The 21,547-nt window shown below is 39.7% G+C and overlaps 1 long non-coding RNA gene across 3 annotated transcripts in view; it reads right to left on the bottom strand.

The window, feature by feature from the left end:
* Positions 1 to 1,053: 1,053 nt before the first annotated feature.
* The window catches only part of LOC133223888 (uncharacterized), a 35,522-nt gene continuing 15,028 nt past the window's right edge, over positions 1,054 to 21,547 (bottom strand). Inside the window, exon 3 of one of the 3 annotated variants that reach the window (XR_009728725.1) lies at positions 1,054 to 1,454. This is a non-coding gene — a long non-coding RNA (uncharacterized LOC133223888). Of the gene's footprint in view, positions 1,455 to 9,905; positions 10,212 to 10,455; positions 10,770 to 21,547 lie in introns of those variants that run through there. The other 2 variants (XR_009728724.1, XR_009728723.1) reach the window with 2 other exon arrangements.

Genomic DNA, 21,547 nt, shown 5'->3' with positions numbered 1-21,547 from the left:
AAGTCCGTATCTTTCACACAACCATTTTGAGATGTAGAAGGAAAAATATTCCTCATTAAAAACTTTGGAAATGTTTCACAAATTTTCATTAGGACACTGTGGAGGCCCAGAGGGATGGGCCAGCAAATAAAGGGGGACAAATGAATAGTCACATGAGAAAGAATCTCCAGTATCTTAAATTCCCCTTTACCCCTCTTACAGCAGAAACATTTTGTGGACTTTAACTTACCTGGCACATTTTGTTTCTTCTCCATTGCCCCTTTGTTCTACTCTTTTTAGACCCTCAGAGCTACAGAAGAACACAGACCATTGACTGTATTTATATTCCAGGTTCAATGGGTGGTCTTAAGAGAATATTTAGGCATGCTAAGCCCCCTCAACCGCTACCTATCTGTTATTATTATGTTTATCAGATGAGCTTGGACTGGAATTCAAGACTGAGATACAAGCTCAGAGCACTGACTGTCATACTAAGTTATAACATGAAAAACCCTAATTGTGCTGTGCTCACCCCACCACGACTCATTCTTGACTCAAAGCATGCTCAAGCTTTACCTACCTCGTGCTTCTGATTATGTACTGAAGACACACCTTTATATACAAGTATATAAAAAATTGCATGTGCATACCTATGCATGTGTGTACATTTATATATGTAAATGTGCATACACATGTAGATGAATAATGCAGATAATAGGTCAGATATGTGAAGACAACGTACTCAGCAACATGTTTTGTCTTTGGCTGAGCTTACACTTCTCATAGGGAGAACATGCCTTTTTGGAAAAGGCTGCCTTGGAAACGTAACAGTAAGAGGATCTTTCATCCCATAGAAAAAAGGTGGACAGAAAATCCTACTTTTGGCTTATGTGTTTTAAGCTTTAAAAATGTTACCCATTATAGTTCCTTATTTCCAGAAACATGAAAGCTTTAGACAACAACGTTATTATTCTCTTGTATGGACACACTTTACCATGAAGATCTAGTCAGACTTTTAGCTGTGGTTTCACCCTTCATTGCTCTTTGTTGCAATGTTTACTTGTATAACAAACTGCACAGTTAAAACTGAGGTACTCAATGCCTTTGTTGTCTCAGTCTTCACCAACAAATTCTCTCCCAGGTCATTCTGCCTAGAGGTAAGATTCAGGGAAGAGACTGCCAGAAGTGGAACAGTATCAAGTCAGTGACTGCTCGAGAAATCTTAACCTATGTAAGTCCATTGCACTTGATGAGATGTATCTGGGGGTGCTAACAAAGCTGACCAATGTCACTGTGACACCCTCTCGTCCTGGAAGGGTCATTTAATCAGGGAAGTCCCACAATGGCTGAAGAAAAATAGACGTGGCACTCATTCTCAAAAAAGGCAAGAGAAGAATGACTCAGGGAGCTACAGGCTGCTTTGCCTTACTTCAGTGCCCAAAAAATCATAGAGCAAGTCCTCCTGATGCACATTTCTGAACAGATAAAGAAACAAAAAGGTAACTGGAAATAAATAACCAGCATACATTTACCAAGGATCAGTGAGGCAATAGCAACCTGATTGCCTTCGATGATGAAATGACTAGATTAGTGCATGTGAAGTGAGCTGTACCTTTCCATACAAGTCTCTCACAGCATCCATAAGACCTTAGTGTCTTAAAACATAGTGTTAGAACACTATGACTGGACTACCAAACAAGTAAAAACTGGTTCAAAATGGTAAATAGTTTGCACTCCCTTTGGCTGCTGGTTAAAAGCAGAGTACCACAGGGGCATAAAGTAGATTAATATCTTTATCAATTACCTGGAGGAGATGGAAGGCCCTCTCATCAAGTTTGTAGAGCATTCCAAACTGAGGTGTATGTTCAGAGGCAAGGTAGAAATTCAGAGAGGGCAAGAGAGGCTGGAGAAATGGGCCAACAGGAACTGCAGGGAAGTCAACAAGAATAAATGACATTTCTGGCAACTTCTAGTGGACTAACCCTGCAGCTGTACAGACTGGAGAGTGGATGGCTATGGAGCAACTCTGCTGCTGGTAGGAGATGAGACACAACAGCTATAAATTGAAACAAGAGTGGCTTAGTTTGATGAAACTTCATCCCTGTGAGGACAGTCGAGCAGTGGAACAGGCTACCTGGAGAGCTTATGCAGTCTCCAACCTTAGAAGTTCTGAAGACTTAAGTGGATAAAGCCCTGAGTAACGTGGTCTCAGGTTAGTGTTGGCCCTGTTTTGAGCTGGAGATTGAATTAGAGGCCTCCTCTGGCGACTTTCAACATAATGATAGCATGATTGTGTGTTTGTTGCAGTCACAGGGCTGGGTAACTACCTCCACCCTTATGCATGCACATTTTGAGTCTTTCTGCTTAAAAACCACAAAAACACTGAGATACTGTGCACTCTCTTCAGACATCTATTGTCAAACATAATCCACTGACCTATATAGTGCCAGAATAAAGGCTGTCACTACTGAGCTGCCATCCCCTTTTGTAAGATTCCGCCTTTGTGCAGTAAGAGGGTTATACATTTTACACCTAAATTCAGTTGTCATTTTCCTAAGGAAATATCAAAGAACACTAAAGTCTTTAGAACTGACAAAGAATTCATGTTCAAATCAAAACAAGTTTAATGGAATTTTCTATTCTTAAGAGTGAGGGGAGAAGGAGTTTTTCCTGAATGCTCTATTTTCCTCCACACAGATTGTGTCAGTCATCTGCTTCATAAATAGAGTGAGTAGGAAAAAAAGGAGGCATTTTGCCAGGCAAAGATGACCCATGAATGCAGAACTATGATTAGTTTCATTTTAAGAAATTAACAGTAATGAGGTGGGGAAGATATTTTTATTAAACATTAACGGTACATTTACGTAGCTGTAACTCTTCCTACAGCCCTACACAACTCAAGGAGCCTACTCAGTTGCTTCCCTTCCCACTTCACTTGTGTGTGGCACTGCCACTAATCTTGGTGGCATTTAAAGAGAATGCCTCCTGTCAGTGCAGCATTGCACTTCAGCTGATTTTTAAGTATGTGAGTGTAGGAGGTTTTGGCCTCAGAAATTCACATGTTTATCTGAGCTATCCAAACCTCTGAAGTGTGGGAGACTGGGCCAAAAAAATCCCTAAAGACTGCTGTTCTCATGAAATTGCTACAGTGAGCTGCAAAACAAACAAACAAAGAAGGACACATGAAAACCCAAAGTGCTTTCACAAACTGCAGGTCAGGAACAGTACGGTTTCAGGCTCCATTTTTCTGAAATGCCTTCTTGGAAAGAGTGGGAATGTAATTGACTTCCGGTCCATCTCTCATTGACAGGTAAAGCCACTGAGAAAGTAATGCCAAGCAAGCTACAGCAAAACATCATGCCTGCCAAAATCCTGAAGCCTTTGCAATCAGGCTTTGAGCCAGGTCATAGCATTTAGAAAGCAACAGCAGCACTAAAAGATTGTCTCCCTGTGGCAATGGATCAGCTCTTTCTCAATGCTGAAATTACTCCAACTCACCATTGTCTCCAGCAGTCAGTCCCTCAGGGTTGCTGTCCCACTTAAGTGACATTTATAAAGGTAGCTTTTATAGCTGTACAATGAATTACTATTATGAGGACCCAAAGAGTAGTAATGGTAAGTTGTTACTCTACTAAGAAGCAATGGAAAAAAGATAAACAAGATTACAGCTGCACCCTGTTAGGAGATGTATCAGTTTATTTTGGATTATGAGAAATCCTGTTCTACATTGGTTTAGGTTGGAACTGAAATGAGTGACCTGCAAATGTGCCAGGATGCTATCCACACCAGATCAATTATGAGACCACCTGGCTGTCCTGGAAGTCCAGCAGGCACAGAGCCCTGCCAACAGGCTCCGGAGGTATGTGTGGATAACCTCATCCTCCCGGGGCCCAGGACACCAGATGCAGTGCCTGACTTCAGCAGTTAATGGCTGACGCTGAGACAAGACCTAGCATTAGCATTTCCTACCACAGGAATGTTAGTTAAATGCCAGTTAATACATTTGTAAAGTCTACTCTGGAAATTCTTTAAAAGTCCCTTCCATGATACAAATTTCTGAGTTTTGTTGGTGTTCTACTGTTACCAGAAGTTCTTTACTGTGAGGGTGGTGAGGTACTAGCACAGGCTGTAAAGGCTCCATCCCTGGCCAGGTTGGATGTGGTTTGGATCAACCTGGTCTAACGTGAGGTGTTCCTGCCCATGGCAGGGGTTGGAACTGCATGAGCTTTAAGGTCCCTTCCATCCCAAAGCACTCCATAATTCTATGGCACTATGGTATTAAGAAGCGATAGTTTTACTACTGTAACAGAATTACCGAGGTTGACATGGTTTCGGCTCTAGGAAGAAAAAAACCCCAAAGCCAAAACGTGGAGGACAGATACTGAAATATTTTAGGGACCTCTGCTCTGATCCATGCCTCTTAGGTGGTTAGAAGCATATTCCCTAATATATTTGTTCAGTGGTTCTGCATTTCTTTTCCAGGTAATGTCTTGGAGGTTTTTTCACTCTTCTCTTTATTTTTTTTACACTTAATTTCTGCATTTTCTGCCAACCTGAGAGAATATTCCATACTGATTCACCTCAAAATCATCACAAGTATTTAGGGTGCACCAAACTAGATGTCTGGGTAAGGGCAGGTCTGTAATAACAGCATTTGCTTGGTACACATTTCCCAGTGTTAAGACTAGAAAAGAATTAGCTTGCCTGAGTTCGGGTCTAATACTGGAAACATCGAAATACACCAAGCTCTCTACTGCCCCTAATTTATTCTGCTGCTGTAAGCACAGTCTAAGCTTCATTTATTATTATTTGGGACTGAAATGCTTTTATTGTAAACTGAAGAGAACATGATCTATTATTCTGGATATGAAAGACATCTAACATAACAAAGATCCTGAACAGTCCATGCTTTTGGATACTTCCTTCAGGAAGAGTATTTCTAGTATAAGACACAGGGTGAAATGATAGAACAGGAAAAGTAACAGCAGTGTTTTAAAAGCCTAACCGAAAGAGGCAAGTTGACTTTGAATACATGTTTGCATTCACAGGCTGACTCAAAGGCCACATAGTTGATGAACTCTATTTCAAGGATACACGGTGTAGGCCCTGATAAATGTCTAACTTCTCAATCTTCTGTGTGTTCTGGTTAATTCTAGATGTAACACCACCACGAAATCGCTGGGTACACGAAAGGTTATTGTCAAGTACTAATACAAAACTTAATAGCACAAATTTGTCCTGAACAGTAAGCAGTAACGTTGCTCTTCCTACATAGATCACTCCCTTGATTGCTGTTAGTATTTTACATTACCATGTCCTGGTTTCACTTGAGATACAGTTAAATTTCTTCTTAGAAGCTGGTACAGTGATGTGGTTTGGCTTTACTAAGAAAATAACGGTGATGACACACTGATGATTTAGTTGTTGCTAAGTAATGCTTACTCTAAGACTTTTTAGTCTCATGCTCTGCCAGTGAGGAGGGGCACAAGAAGCCAAGAAAGAGCAGAGACAGGACCCCTGCCCCAAACTAGCCAAAGGGGTACTCCATACCACAGCACGTCATGCCCAGTACAGGAACTGGGGGGAGCTGGCCAGAAGCCACGGATTGGGAATGGGCTGGGCAGCAGTCAGCGGCTGGTGAGCAATTGTATTGTGCCTAATTTGTGTTTATTGGGTTTTATTCCTCCCTGTTTCCCTTATTATTACTATTGTTATTATCATTATTACTACCATCATCATCATCGCTGTTGCTGCTGCTGGTGTTGTTATTATGACATTTAAATTTACTTAAATTATTAAACTGTTCTTATCTTGACCTACAGGTTTTACCCTTTCCAGATTCTTCTCCCCATCCCACCAGGGGTGGCAGGGGAGAGGGAATGAGCAAGCACTTGCATGGTACTTAGTTGCCAGCTGGGGTTAAACCACAACATAACAAATGAAGACAATTAATGGGATTACACAGCTCCTGGTCTCTCAATCCTGATCCCACTGTCCAAAACCTTTGTTTTAACAATGGGATAGTGCTGTCTCCATGTTATTACTCTATACTGGTACTGCAAGAACAGCTATAAACTATCTAGCCCATTACTGAATAATGCTTCTGTTTGGCAGTGTGAGAAAGGTTCATATAGAAAGCCACCAACTGATGCCAAGCAGTGTTCCTAATTTTGATGGGGATGGTGCACTAAAGCAACATCTGAGACTCCTAGTAATAGGCTTTGAGGTCCATAATGGGTTGATGGGCATTTTTCTAAGCCAGGTGGTTCTTAGCAAAGAAAGTCTTGTGGTTTTACTGCTTGCTTTGCTCACTGCATTGGACTAAGGCAGCCACAAGTATACATATTGTTAGTGGACTGTCACTAGCATATTGCTGACTTGGTGGATCTATATTACTGTAGTCAAATTTAATATTTTCCAGGAAAGTCAGCAGCTGATGGAAGCACTGAGTGGAATACACCACAGTGTGTATGCCCTTACTCCCTTCCTGTTATTCCTCAAAAAGATACATCTCCTTAAAATCCAAAGTATAGTATACACTGATGAAAACTATGTTGTGTAATGATCGTGGACCAGGACCAGAAAGCTAAGACAGCTGGGTTTCCTTCTATAACCTGTCCATAATCTGATCCTGTGACAATTCACTCACTTCCCCGTGGATCAGTCTTCTCCACTAAAATGTCTTAGGCCAAAACCTAGCAAGAAGGCACCAAGTAAACTAAGGGTCCTTGCAAACAACAGATAGTGACCAAAATCCCACTTAAATGTTCTTACAAGTTCACATCGAAGTCCATCTGTCCCCCAGAAGGCTGGAAAGATGTAGGCGAGAACCTCAAAAACCCCCAAATGACTCACTAAGACAAGATGTCCACATCATCTTAAATCTGGTTTCAGCCTAGTTACTTTCAGCCATCATGAGATGGTTGCTCCAAACTGTCCTTGCTACCAGCTCAGTTAGCCTATGTGCCCTCTACATTTACAAGTCAGTTCCCAAAAGAAAGCACTCAACAGGAACAACTAAGGTAACTTGAAGAAGATCAATAGATTCGTGTTCTTCTCATCTTCACGTAACACACATTGCAGACGGGAAATTAAGGTTCTGTTTATGCAGGTAGAATGTGGGTTAGCCCTCAGAAAGGAAGAGTACTTTCTCCTCCACTGCGACTTAAACACACACACACACACTTTGCATGGAATAAAAGCAGCTCAAGAAATGAGGCTGAGGTTTTGAATATCAATAGAACTACCTATTCATGATAGCAATCATAATGCTTGCTACCTTAAGGTGACAGAATGAATAAGGCTAGACTGTATCTGAGTAATACAATTTATTAACATTAGCACTATTCTACACGTGGGATTTTGCAGTAGCACTTATCTGGCTTATATTAAAAAAAGACTAGACTAAAATACTTGAATGAGTAGATCAGATTTTGCATTCTGATATTACTTTGTTAAAGCCCCTCCTGCCTTCTGGGAGGCACTGCTAAAATGAGTAAAATTTAAAGAAATAAAATAAAATGCATTAAAGAAAGCATACCAGTCATGAAGTCCATAATCCTTCATCACTGGAAACATCAAACCTCACCCACTTCAAATAGACAAACTCTGTCTTGGACAAAAATGTTAGCCAATGGGAGAGACTGTTCTTCAAAAATAGCAGGAATATATTTGTAGAGATGCAAGGATTGTTCTTTGCCTACATGAGCTCCAGGGTTTAATAAAAAGAGAAAAGATTAGTTGCCTTGGGAACTACGCTGCCTCCTTTGCTCCTCACAGTACTGACTTTTCTCTTTTTCTTTTTTAATAACTTGTTGCCTCTTCTACATATAGTTACAGGAACGCAGGCACACACAAACAGACTCTGTACTATCATTTCCACACATTCTGCATGCACACATCAATCATCTGTAGTGGGGAAAAGTTGATGCCTGACAGGGATAAAACAGCACAGTGGAAAGGGTGGAGACTCACCTGCATGACTAAGCATGCAGTCTTGTTTCTTGTACATACAGAGAACTGGCAAACCTTTTAATGATCTGGTTTCACTTGGAAGCTGGAGACAGGCAGTGCTTGTGAGAAGACTTTTATACCACTGTAGTTGACAGTGTAGAGGCTTCTACTGCTGAGTTTGTGTAAAATATGCCAAATTAGTTTAAAATATCATTAGTTTAAAGCATGAAGTTTCAGCATTAACATGTTTTACTTTGCTGTGAAATCACCTAGGGAGCAGTCACACATATGCAGAAGTAAGGAGGCTTAAGATACTGGTATCTTTGTTTTCACTTACCCTCTTCTCATGTGAGGTGCTAGCAACACTGTAACATTATGAATGGGTTTAGCATGCTTCAGCATGTCTAACATGGCCATAGATTGGAACAGAAGATAGGAAGGAAAGAATAAACTTAGAAGGGAATCCAATATTTGATTTTATGACACACTGTGTGACATTAAAGCAATTCCTACAACCTTAGACTCTAATAGTCTCTTGTCTCTTCCACTCCAAGTCATGGCTGCTTGTTAAAAAAACAAAGGTAATGCAAGAACACAAAAATTTCCATCAAGTCTTATTTCTGTATATTCTAAATGTACGCATGAAGAAATGGTTTGGTCCTGACAGCTTGGCCCCTTGCACTCTTCTGTTTAGGTAAGTGCAAAACCAGAGTCCTTTCTTCTCTGTGGGAATCAAGTTTTGCACTTGCGGTGGATGGTTACCTTCCAAAGTATAGTTGTTCTACAAGAAGATGTAGTCTTTATGCAGTTAAAGAATTCATGCAGACTCAGGAAAGCACAGAGTGTATGTGTTTCAAGTGCACATTTTCCATACTTAGCAAGCAGAGCCTTCAGGGCTCCCACTGGAACATCTCTGTCTTCTCTGTGGGCTAAGAGAGAAGGAAACTTGTCCAGGGTGCAACCCAGCATAGACACCTTACTCAATATATTCTAACCTTCTAGTGGAAGGTGTCCCTGCCCATAGGAGGGGTTGGAACTACATGATCTCTAAGGTCCCTTCCAACCTAAACCATTCTGTGACTCTATGAAAGGGCAGTACCCCATGCTTACTAGCTCAAAGCATAGCTCAGGCATATCACTACACAGTAATAAGGACATCCACTTACTTTACTACCATGTCATGACTCATCATGTTCATGAGGCAGTAAATGAAAGATAGAGCAGTATTTGTAATTATCATACAACACAGTTCAAATGAAACTCAGCACAGTATTGAATATATACAAAACTCATAAATATACGTGATCTGATCATGCAGTAACTAAAATTGAGGTATTTTTAAAAGTAAAACAAAATATTACATAAGGCAACATTCAGTGACACAGACTCCTGCACTTCCCTCCAGTCTTCACATTCATGCTTAGGAATCAGAAGAGAGAAGACAGGAAAAAGAAAAATAAACATGCTTTTGACAGATAGGCAATACAAGTAGTAAAGGTTCAAGTCATTGTACCTTCCTGGCCTCACCACAGGTCACTTACATCTTACACCTTAGCACCTGCTAATACAATTCTAGAACTTCAGAAAACCCTTGAGCATGGTTTTGGCAGCTTGCTTTAGGTGGGTTGGACCAGATGACCTCAAGGGGTCCCTTCCAATCTCAACCCTTCTGTGATTTGGTCATATGTGACTTCTTAGCACAGTGCTGAATTGTGTATCGTGCTGTTACACAGAAGGCAAAGAACACTACTGACAAAACTTCTGAGCTCATGGTCCTCCCCACTGAGGTCAACAGTAACACTGTCATTACTTCAATAGAGCAATCCAGAGCTCAATTCACCCAGAGCTAAATTCAATCTTACACCACAGAAATGTAGCGATTTTCCCAAAATAGTAACAAACAATTCTAGTATTTCACAGAGTATTAGAGGAACAGAATCCTCTTTGGAAAAGACTGGCCGCAGGAGTGGCGAAACACCAACCCAATTTCATGGCGTTTTTAACATTTTCATCTACCACTGCCATTGACCAGAAATGCCAACAATGTCCCACTAGAGGCTGATATTGTAGCATCTCAGTTAAGAAGTATTACAGGAAGATTTTTCAGACTACATTTTCTGAACCAGAAAATCCAGTCAGTTCAGATACACACAATCAATTAGGCCAAGAAAAGCATCAAGCCCCATTAGTAAACAACTGTTAAGGAAACACATGTACATAGAGTTTGTGACGGATATTGATGAAACTGTCAGTCTAACACTGATAGGATCTGGTGTAGTCTGTAAAGGAGGAAAATAAAACATAATGTTTAAGTGCTCTGTGAGGAAGACATTTAATTTCTGGTAGTGCCTATTGATGAAACACAAAGTCCTGCAAAATCTATTTCATGAATGCAACTTTTTAGGATGTATCAAAGTAACATTTTTAATTGGCCTAAACATGTTCCTATCTTTTTATTATTTACATAATGGAAGCACACATATTAATCTCTCTAACCCATAAGACAATGGCACTGTCAGTGTGATATTTAACTTCTGTTATAGAACATGGAAAGAAAAAAGGAACACATTACACTGTATTTCATGACATTATGCAAAACCAATGTTGCAAATCCATTTACAATCTCATAATCATTTACAGTCAAGAGCTACACAGCACTTCTGCTAGTTAGCTATTTGCTTTAGTGACAGATTTCTCTAGATGATCCAAATCTCATTGATGCTGCACCGTAATGGAAATTTATTGCACACTTGGGACGATTTTCTCTATTATAAGGGATAAAAAGCATTTCCACTCTCCAAGAAACACTGATTTAGTGTCAACTTCAAAACATTCACCTGAAAATGTATACACATTTTAGAGAGAAATTACGAGGAGGTAGAAAAGACAGCAGACTTAAGAAGAACATTTGAGCACAGTATTTACTAACTGCCTTTTCCAGAGAGTTCTGTTTCTATTTTACTCTGCTCGTGTTACAACATTCTCAGTATTCTCTGAGTACAAGAATAGAAGGATGAAATTATACAGAATACTCAGTTCATTACAGTTGAGTGCACTACCCTAAGCTTATCAAATGAATACTGGTGGGTTTACTGCTTGTTCCTGAATAGACTTAATTTTAGTAAGTTTCTTATTAAAAATTCATGTTTAATGGAAACAAAAGAAAAGGCTATGTTAGCTTTATGTGTGTATTATCCAATGCTGGTCAGGTACTATTATGCTCTTTTCCTTGATCTAATGAACTAATGCAAGCAGCCCGTGTTTATGATCAGATGTTGGGGTTTGTATTTCTTCATTGAGTGAATGACAATAAGAAGACTGGAGAATGTAATTAAATTTTTATATATTTTGCTTTTAATATTCAAGGAAAGAGAGGAGGTGAAGGAACCAGAACAGAGACACTGAACTACCAAGCAGATAAAAAGCCATAAAAGGAAAGAAAGATAGCCAATTTTGATTTTACTTCTCACTTGAATTGGTTTAGCCAGCATGAAATTTGATGCATAAAACTGCTGATTCCTAATTTCATTGGATAAAAAATAAACCCTCTGAAAGTTTGCCCATATATATTGGACATGGAAATTATGCTGGCCCATTGTTTATGCTTGAAACAATGAGCAAAGCCTGTTATTCCACACATTGCTGCTTCTCATGCATCCTCTTGTGCTGAGCTGTCAAAAGGAACTGTGACAGTTTATGCAGCACACTATGCCTTTAATATCTCTTCTTCATAAGATCTGGCTATTTTCTGATGCAATTCCTTAGGACAGGTTCTATCCCTTCTTGAAAAGTCACAAATATCAAGCACTCCTGTTAATGCCATCATTTTATAACACTGTAATTATTCACCTTATCAATGAAAAATCAACTCCTGGATATTAAAAAAAAAAGAAAAAAGATTGCTATTTTCAGTTCAGCTTTAAAAGAATAGCTGCTTGCAATTAAAAAACATTACTACAGTCATCCTTGTATTCATTGCAAACCAGATTTTTTAAGTCCCTTAGGCATCTGTACCATGGAAAACATAACATGCAAAAATGCACACACCAGTTCTTCCTTCTACACTGCCCTAAAAAATACATGTCCTCAGAGCTGGGAAGCAGTAGTCAAGGCAGTGACACCATCTGATCCTGTGAAGATCATAAAGGTCAAGTCATGCAAGGAGCATATCCTGAAATAAAACCAGGATTTTGTGACAGCTCAAGAAATGGGTATCAGCCTCAAAGAAACATCCTTCATTTAAAACAGAAGGGTCTAATTCTGCATGAAACAAACACTCTACTGTTTATGCACAACAATATAAGTTTAGCAGCACCTGAATGCAACTTAAAGACAATTAACTTTAGTAGCCAACACAGCAGGAAAAGTAAATTGATACTGCAACAAACTGCTCCCTGTCCCCACAGAGAGAATGAAATTGTATTTTTTGCCCAGATTTCAAGGCTGGTTTTCATCCTACTACAGTCTTGTCACAGAAGTGTTTGCTGAGATTGGCCTTACCTTGTTGCTTGTTTTTCTTACAGTGTCCTTTTATGTAATCAACATATTCACACATAAACATTCCCATAAGGTACTCACTATTCACAGCCATTCATCTCTAGCAGTGTCACAGTCACAGATTTGCAAGAAGTTTCCCAGAAAGGGAACAATGTTAAGAAAAAAGAATACTGCAAAACCAGCTGCTATTATTGACAATGCCTTTTTAGCTATACAAAGATGCATCTTTAAAGTCTTCCCATCACATTCAACAAAGGAGAATGGATTTGGATAGGCAGCATGAAATTCACAGTGTGCTTATAGTTGTGTGCTGCTTAGCCTTTGCATAACTTCTAAGCAGTTTGTTAGTTAATCGACCAATATAGCATCACTGCCATCGTATCTGAGATCTTCAGAAACCCAATTCAGATTTGGAACTTAGAACACAGCAGATGGTGGGTTTCTTATTATACAGGTGAAAAGGAAGGGTGTGATAATCTAAGAATCAGACATTAAAGGAATCCCGAGAGGGAAGTAACGGATATAAGCATTCTCCCTCAGAAAAGCCAGGGTTTTCATTAGAAATCCAGACTCATTCCCTCCTCTATAGTTTCCTTCATCACTGTATTTGTTTTTTTCTTTACCTTTTTCTTGCTTTATTTTTATGGTTTTTTTTGTGAGAAGCAGCAGAATGCATTTGCTATCTGCACTGTTTTCTTCTGATAAATGGATGTGGAAAGACAGTCATCACTGTTTGGTTATTTAAACTACAGCAACACCCTCTTTTTGCAGTAAAACAATGTAAGCAACGCACCAACTTTCATGTTCCACCCTCTAATGAGCATGTGAGACTAAAACTGTAAATAAATTATGGACTTCTTATCTCCAGAACAGACACTAATCAATTAATCATTGGGTTTTGGCTGTTGTAAGTGCTCCAAAGAAATTGTTTCTATGAGATATTTATCCCTTGCCAATCAACACACCCCACAGGGTTAGAAATAATTGTTGTCCTATTTGTAGCAAACCAGATAATGCAGTTCAACTTCAGCAATAAAACCAAGTTAACATTCAGCCAGGCTTTTGTGCTGCTTATTTCCGAGTTGGAACTTCTGCAGGCTGGAGGTCTGCAATATACTAAGTTAATAAATAGGCAGCAATAATTAGAAATATAATAATAAAGGTATTTCAGGTCAAATTCAGCCTTGGAAGGACTATACTGAAGGGCATGGAATTCTGCTAGGAAGATTACTGACTTACTGCACTTGAATATTGGAAGTGTGGTGTTGATTTGACACAGAGACATTCTGCTACATATTTCTGCTCCAACAGGAAACTTTCTACAGTGGTGGTGAAATCTTTTTCTCCAGGAAAGAAGTTTCCCTACTTCTCAACACTGCAACTCATGGTTTAACCCACCTGTATCATATACCGCTTTTTGTCTGTTCAGAGAGCATTTTTACAGTTCCAAATTCAGTACTTCAAATAGGAAATAAATACTGACTCTTTCCAAAACAGCAATCGCACCTAGTCATGAACCTTGCTGAAACCCGTAGAGGAAAACACAGTGGAGCAGATATCCACACTGTAGCTAATGTGGGACTTCACACTGGAGCAGATGGATTACTTCCTGACAGAAAACCTATAGTGGAGCAGGTTTATCCTGAAGGACTGGAGTCCATGCAGAGGACCCACACTGGAGCATGGGAAAAGTGTGAAGAGGAAGGATTAGCAGAGAGGAACTGTTACAGACTGACTCAAACTCCCATTAACCACCCCCTGTGGCATTCAGGAGTCGGAGGAGGTAGAGGAGTCAGGAATGCTTGGAAATGAGGGACATGGGGATGATGTTTTCATTTTTTGTCTTTGTTCCTTTCCATCCAACTCTATTTTAATTGTCAATAAATTAGTTTTGCCCAAAATCAAGCCTGTTTTGCCTATGATGGTAACTGTTAAGTGATGTCCCTGCATTTATCTCAGCTCATGCTCTCTTTTATCTTACTTCATCTCCCTGTCCCGGTGAGAGGGAGAGTGAGAGAGCAGACAGGTAGATGTCTGGCAGCCAACCAAGGTCAGATCACTAGGACAGTTTACACAGCCTTTGCTACAGATAGATTTCTCCGTTGAGTTAGGACCCCAGTTACCAAAGAGATACAACCAGCGCATCATAACTTACTCACAGGATGCTGAGTCTGCTTTCTTTGCTGTACAGCAAGAGGGCTGCAAGGCTTCCCCACAACACCTTAAATAAATGTTGTGGAAACAAATCCATTACAAAAACATGTGCACCCAGAGTGAAAGAAGGAAATTCTTAGATGGGCTACGTGCCTCACTGGGCTGAACAGCAGAGACTCCTTTTCTTGTATTTTTGCTTAGGGGTATATCCTGTTACAGTGAGTGCTACAGAACAGGTGGCATCATCTTTGATGAGACAGAATGTTAGACTTGAAGATTAAACCAGGGATCCTCTTTCCAAGTCACACATTAACAAAATCCCAGTCCTATGTGCCTCAAAAATTAACAGGAACTTTACTTTCCAGGAAGCATGGGGTCAAACTTGAATGTTTTAGACCTCCGTACAACTACCCATGAAGGAATAGGAACATCTTCCAATGACTTGTGTGATTTTTTTCTGTGACTAGAAGAGCCAACAACCTATCTTGCCTCCTACTCAGTGTATGCCCTGTTTTGCCTGCGCTATCTTCTCCAAGCCATTTAGCATACCCTACATTTCCTACATGAGGTTACTCAGTCTAGCAGCTACTTCAGTCTTTTTTTCTTCATGTTTCTTCTTTAATTTTGGCAGCACTGTAAGAGCACAATGTAGGCTGAAAGAGCTGAAAAAAGCACAGTAGTTGCTCCAAGAACTTCCAATCTGCAATTGAAATGACTTTTTATTTCTTCCCACATGCTTGTTAAACACTTCTAAAGCTATTTGTAGTTCTAGAAAAGCTGACCTTCCAAAAGTGTATCAGAAGCAGACAAAGAAAAAAACCCCAGACACTTCCTTCACACCCTTGCATATCAGTCTTCCAGAAAATCGGGTTTCAAAGTCCTTACCAAGCCTAGAGTATAAACCTTCATCATGAAAAGACAGAATAAAAGAGCTTCTTCACACCTGCCCCCCACTACTTATCAGTTTCCTCAGATAAAAGAATCCCAACATGGTTGAGTCTGGAAGCAGCCTCTGGAGATCATCCAGACCAATGCTGCTGCTCAAGGCAGAGTCAATTAGAGAAGGTGGCTCTGGATCTTATCCCGGGTTTTCAGTGTCTCCAAGAATGGAATCTCCGGTCTCCCTGAGCAACCATTTCAGTGTTTGATCACTGCCACAGTAAAAAATGTGCTTCTTACACTTAAATGGAATTCTATATATTTCAGCTTGTACCCATTGTCTCTTGTCCTTTCACTGGACACCACTGATTAAGAATCAAGCTTCATTCTCCTTACGCCCTCCTGTCAGATATTTACACACTTAAGCATATTGCTGACATTCCCCTTTATTCTTCTCCAAGCTAAATAGTCCCTGTTCATGTATCAGATACTAACTCCTCCGTCATCTTTGTGGCCCTCTGGTGGATCCACTCCAATACGTCCATGCCTCATACAGGCAGATTCACAACTGGACTCAGCATTCCAGATGCAATCTCACCAGTTTTACAGAAAAATGTCTCTATCCTCCCTCAACAACCCTACCTCCATTGCCAGTTGCAGCTTATGGAAATGAATACACTTCTAGAGAAGTCAACGGAGTTACAGCAGCTTAGAATAGCTGAAAAGCTGACTCAAAATGTCATGATTCTGTGATATATTCTCAAGCCATTCCCTTTCTAGTCACCTTGTGGTTATTCTGCTTACAGCTTCAGTATATGCTAGAATATTTAAAGACACATTTCTTTCACTACGAGTTTCAAACGACCTTTTAATGAAGGGCTGAACTGATTTAAAAACCCAATTATGCTGTTAATTAAACTCCTATTTTCTCCTCTTTTCACCGCCAGCTTCACATTTTCATATTCCTGCTTTCTGGTGCAGTCCCTGGAGTTTTTGCTTTCCTGGGCATTCTGACAGTTACCTTTACAACCGCTTCTGAAATACCACCTCCAGCATTAACTTTATTAGATTCTTCTTGAAGCAGCAGTGGGTCAGTTTCAGCAGCACCATTCTGATCTCCTCAGCCAGCATCCTCAGGGCAGACTTATTTTAGTTTTCAAAGTTAATAAAGTAGTAGCAGTAATCTGCCTTCCAGTGAAATGTTCCAACTGACTGGAGCATTTTGCCAATAATTTATTTTTCCCTGCACTAATCTCTGCAAATGGTCAGTCTGCTTAACTGCAGCCCTTCCTGCCCACAGAATGCACTTCAATACCTTTGCTCCATCATTAATGTTTTTACAGCCCAAACTTTTCATCAATAGATCTCAGCCTATGGATTGCCCCCGGACTGTTGGTGTCAGCATCCAGTGTAAAGGAGGAAATCCAGTAGTTTAAATTTTAGCAAAACCAGACTTCCAATGAACAGGGATTTCCACTGAGCATTTTGTGGCTTGCTGCGAAATTACACAAGCTCAGTATAATGCTGCCTGTTATTATACACTGGCATCCATGCGTTTGACATGTATGGGTAATAGCAGCAGCTCTGTTTTAGACAAAATCTGGTATTTATTGCTTTTAGAAGTAGAAATTCCCATGGAGGTAAGATTTAGGTTCTTGCATTTTTGAGTCTCTGGCCTACGTTGTACTACAGTGTTTCTTCTCTCCAGTAGGTAAGCACTGAATTCCAAACGAGGGACATGGCGTTCCCTCTGATGCAAACAAAAGCACAAAGAACTTTTCTCAAGCAGCTGAGTGGTGCTGCTGTTCTGCTGCACAGAGCCTAGCTCAAGAGTAAAGGTGATCCCTCTAAATACAGAGGGATCAGGAAGGCAGTTAAAGTCTAAAAACACTATAACCATCATCCTACATTCTGGTGCTCTCATTCACCTTAAGCAGTACCAGAAAGACCACTTGCATATGGAGATGCTAACTAACATGGAACTGGCTTATAAAACCTATTCTTAAAGATGTAGAAAGAAGAAAGCTTTTTAAGAGTGATGCCATAAAGGAAAGGTTCTATGTGGAGGAAGCTCTCAGTCCATGACCTGCTGGTCAAGATTTCCAGCTGCAATAAATATCACTGAAACTCAGAAAAAATACATGAAAAACTTTCTTTTCAAAGGTTTGGGCACTCCTTTTTCCCCATAGACTTCATCAGGGAGCTCAAGAAAAAAACCCCAAGCTCATTACTTTTCCAAACAGTAATTACTTTAGATGTTTTAAGTATCAGAAACAGGGAGCCTGGAAGGAAAGGGGAGAGCTAACCTACAAAATAGGCTTATGAATAAACTTGTGAATGTTGCATCCATAATTACATTATGATTGGGAACATATTGTAACAATAAGGCCCAGGCAGGAAAAAAAAAAGTGAATAGTGTCTTTTGTTTTAAATGTCCAGAACTGCAACTTTATTGTTCATATGCCTGACAGTTAAAGATTCCCTTCTTCCCTTCTGTTTCTAACAGACATTTTACCCTTTGCCAGAACTGCTACTTATGCATTAAATGTTATAGATGGAAGTAATTTTTCACTATATTCTGCAGAACATTTTTAGGGGTGTAATTTCTCAGACTTAAGTACCAATTCCTGTTAAACTACAGATTCCCAATCAGCTAGCCTTCGAAATATTCAGGACACTTTGATCCATGCTTAATTCATCAACATTTATATTTACACAGGAAATACTGTCAACACTCCCTGTTTGATCTTTGTTACAGTATGTCCACTTTGTTTCCCTCAGCCTTTGCCCTCAGTACAGAGAAAAGAAACATTGGAGCAATTTCATGGTTTAGCACTAAGTGAGAAAGGCAAGCACTGAGATGGCATCAGATGTTTAGTTTGTGCACTTGCAGCTTTGCTATACAAAAGCATAAATTAGAGCAGAAAGACATTCTGGAGAAATTGCAATGGTTCAAACTGTGTTGTACATACCATAACTAAATATTCAGCAGGGAAAAAGCGTTAATATCTTGACTGAAGGATAAAAAGTGTTATAAAACCAATTACGTTGAAACATGAGCCAATCTTCTCATCTGGAGAGAAAGGCTTTCAAAGGCACCATGTTTAAAGAGTAAATGGAGCCTTACTTTTAATCAAAACAGTGGAGAGGTAAACAATCAAAGGCCAAATCTGAACAAGGACTTAGGTCATATTTACACGGCAGCTATAAAAACATGACTGCCAACACCACTCAAGTAGGCAGCTTAAATTTACTTGCATTTGTTTACAGTACGTATCAGTAGTTTACTGCAATCACTTTTCAAACCCATCAGTTGCTTTCAATTGCTCTGCAGGGTAGATACACCTAGGCGGGCATTACACTACCCACCTGAGGTGCTAGCAGCACAACAGACATCTGATTTCTTCATGTACTACAAACCCTGCCTGGTTTTCTGAGGATTCAGCAAATCAGAACCCACTCTGTTTTATGACAACCAATGATCCAAGCTGCAGCTGGCCAGCTGTTCAAGGTGGGAGCTGTGGATTTATGTCGTCTTGAGCAGAAGAGGAAACATTGGAGCCTGGAAGCTCTCAAGGCTGGGTGCTCAGGATCAGAGTTCTGAACATGGACAGGATACAAGGCTTAGGGAAATGAATCCTAGTGCAAATTTCAGGTCACAAACCAATAGCATTTTAAGGGAGTAGCCAGTTAAAATTTGTCTTTGAATAATAAAGAAGAGGTATAATACTTGAGGCTGAAATCTTGGAAGTTCAGACGTTAGACTAGGTGAGTGCATGAATCAACAAATACACTTTGACTTCACATATTCATGTACAGTTGATATCACATACATTAAACATAGTTGTAAAGTCAAGCTCTGACAATGAAGGGTTAGGTGGCTATACACCTGCTGCTGCAGATGCAATGCTATATAAGCTATCCTATACTGTATTTTGAAAGGCATGACTATACTCAGAAATATAGGTGAACATTGGACAGATTTCAGGGGTAAAAAGGACACATTTGAGGAGTTTGCTCTGTAATGTTTTTTTCCGCAGTGAAAGACCTGGTATCTGACATTCATCTGCCTCCTGCCAAGCTGAAACAGGAAACAAGCAAGGTAAAAAAGCTCTGCATTACGTTGAAATAATCCTTAATTTTAGCACTGAAGAGTGTTAAATTTGCATCATGTTCGCTTCTGCTGTTCAAACACACAATATGCTCTAAAAGACTGATAACTTTCAGGTGACTCTGTAGAAAGATAAACCTATTAAAGGAATAAACATATAGCCCTGTTTGTCTAATACACAAAAACCACATAAAAATGCTGCTAAAGACCACTTCTGATACGTACTTGCTTTACTGAGTCTGGTTCTGACTCCTAATACCCTTTTCAATTTACCACCCTTAACTTCAGAGATTTTTTAAATAGCCAGGCCATAAACCAAAAACCTACTACTCTGTGATGAGCAGAAGCAATAGAGGCAAAATGAACTCTTTATTATTCAAAACAAGGTTGGATGGGGCTTGAAGGAACCTGGTCTAGTGGAAGATGTCCCTGCACGTGGCAGGGGGTTGGAACTGGATGAGCTTTAAGGTCCCTTCTACCTAAACCATTCTATGATTCTGGTGGTTCAAAATGCAATGCAATGTAAATAAGCTATGTGTTACCTATATTGAATAAGCAGCAATAAAAAACAACTCAGATATGACCAGTTATGCTTCCCAAACACTTACTCAGCATCTTTCAGCACTCTATCTCAGGACACTGAGAATTCAGAAACACTTTTTAATGATAAGCTACAAACTTTGCTTCACGCTTTATTTTACTTAGCTGGAGTATTTAACGGATGATGATCTTAAAAATACATATTTTATTTAAATATCAGTTCAGACACAGCACAGCAATATTTTGGTATGAGTCCCAAGTTAAAAGAACATGGTCAAGGGGAACAAAAAGCCATTTCACCAAAGCCGAATGTGGAGAAGCCACAGCCAAGTTCCCATAGTCTTGACAGATATTTCAGAAAAACAATATATTCCGAAGTTTTAAGACCTGGTTTTAAGCATTTTCCATCAAGTTCCTCATTTCTTCCTCAGGAAAACCAGAAATATCCTTCAAATTAAAACAGAAATTCTAGCACTGTTATCTGACCCCAGAAATTTTGTTGTTGCTTTATTATATCTGTGTTGCTTTATTTTACCAATTGTTCCCAAAGCTCCCAGAAGAGGCAGAGTGCCTGTTTCAGGCACCCAAAAAAAACCCCAAACTAACACTTCAGAAAGACTATGACTTTGTGAAAGGATTTCCACTCTGGCTCACGAGGTTTCTGCTGGGGGGGGGTGTGTCTTAACACTTTTTCAGCCTTGTCCCTCCCCCAACTCCCCTTCACATCTTATTCATGCTGCCAGCGTGAGCCACCAAGCTTCTAAGAAGAAAACAGAAAACTTAATGTAAAATAATAGACAGACCCTTGAACAACATTAGATTTTGCTACTAATATAAGGATAATAAAGATAGAAATAAGTAACATTATATACAACAGCCAGAAGAAAGGACTAACTCAAATTTTGAGTTATGCCATCAACATCCAAAGTAAAAGTTAATACAATTAAGAAATATCAAACCAGTATCTGTCCAGAATTAAGAGGTTAGCTAATTATGAGCTAATTATTTTGCCTGTTCACACGGTATCAAGGTTTCTGCATTTCTACTGAAGCCAGGAGCACAACTCAAGGATTCCTGACATCCCTGTGACATTAAGCTCTTTGAAAAGTAGCACTGAAGCTTGTTCTAAAATTTCATTCCTTACATTTCCTTTTAAATTCAAAGTACACCCATACACTATTCCCCTCTTCCACACTACTAATATATGGCGTATCTTGGGTTTTTAAAAATGCATTATACAACAGGCCTTATGCATTCACATCAAGCTGATGTTAAAGAACTCTTAAGTCCACTGCATGCGATCTCCTCATTTTCAAAACAGCTATTGGGAGGTAGGACCTCCAGCCCCCAAGCAATCATATCTGTCTTCAGAGCTGCAGTCAGCTTTGGCCAGAATTCATTCTTCTGGCCCAACTGGCATGCACATGGCTCATG

The sequence above is a fragment of the Neopsephotus bourkii genome, unplaced genomic scaffold, assembly GCF_033783945.1.
Source record: "Neopsephotus bourkii isolate Nb327-2 ecotype Australia unplaced genomic scaffold, CSIRO-AGI_Nbou_v1 NB_1655, whole genome shotgun sequence".
NCBI classification, from domain to species: Eukaryota; Metazoa; Chordata; class Aves; order Psittaciformes; family Psittacidae; genus Neopsephotus; species Neopsephotus bourkii.
The sequence above is the reverse complement of the archived record's forward strand: the minus strand, read 5'-3'. Positions and strand labels throughout refer to the sequence as shown.